Below are 1,124 nucleotides of genomic sequence, written 5' to 3' on the forward strand. Positions count from 1 at the left end.
TCCCAATCACACCTTTTTATCTTAGTATGTGTATATATAGCTAATTTACTAATGTGAAATCCATATAATGCATAATCATAACCATGTGATGAATTATACCTGTTCCTATTTACTGTTTACAGCTTTTTAGTTGATGTAAGCAGCTTTCACATTAGGAAACTCCTGCAATCAGCAACTTACAAGGGGGAAAGAATATGTGACCCTCATTTACTTCAGAACAAATGAGAACAGATAAGCGGGTAAGGAGGATAGCATGGTTATATTATGAGTACAGCTGTAGCTTTTCTATCCTGAGCAAGCAGAGAAGGAGGAATCAAAACAAGTCTGTAACTCCATATTAGCAGGGTCTGCCTACACGGTTCCTCATTCCCATGGTCACATTTACCAAAAGCCCTTATTTAACCCGTATGCCAACATGAGGGCTCTCCTCCATTTTTCAGTTTTACTCTCTCTGTAAAAACTTGTGTTGGTGGTGGTTGAACCTCCAGACAAAGAAGGTGGGGGAGGCAGAAATGATGGGACGTTTTGTCCATTTTTAAGAGTTTGGACACCTACAGCAGGGCTTAAATACAGGACTGTCCCTTTAAAAATAGGATATCGAGTTATTCTGGCTCTCACTCGTTTCTGCTTCCTACTTTAGGTGCTCACACTTCCCTATCACACTGAGCGGGAAAGGAATCCAGGAGACTGGATCACATGTCAGATTTTACTTCAATATGACAGTACCAAAGTTTATAGTCAAAGAAAAAGTTTAATAAAACCCATAGATGTAAGTTCTACTGAACAAGAGAAAAAAGACAGGTCTGGTTAAACAAAACACACCACCTACGCTCTAAAATTTAATTTAGCAAATTATAATCTGCATATATAGCCCCCCAAGTCAGAGGATTCAACATTCACAGAATTAGAGGGTGCTCTCTCCTTTGTTCCCTGGGTTGGATAGCTAGAATGTCTTTTTGCTCGCTTTATATTTTCCAGAGTCCATGGTCTGTGTCTCAATAGTCAGGAATACTCTTTCAGAGAGCAGACTCATACCTGTGTAGTGACACGTTTCTCCCACAGCTTGCTAGCTTCTATGCTTTCCTTTACCAAAGGCGGGCTTGATTTTTCAACTGCCTCCAAAA

The sequence above is a fragment of the Pelodiscus sinensis genome, chromosome 2 (assembly GCF_052426305.1).
Source record: "Pelodiscus sinensis isolate ZL-2025 chromosome 2, ASM5242630v1, whole genome shotgun sequence".
Taxonomy (NCBI): Eukaryota; Metazoa; Chordata; order Testudines; family Trionychidae; genus Pelodiscus; species Pelodiscus sinensis.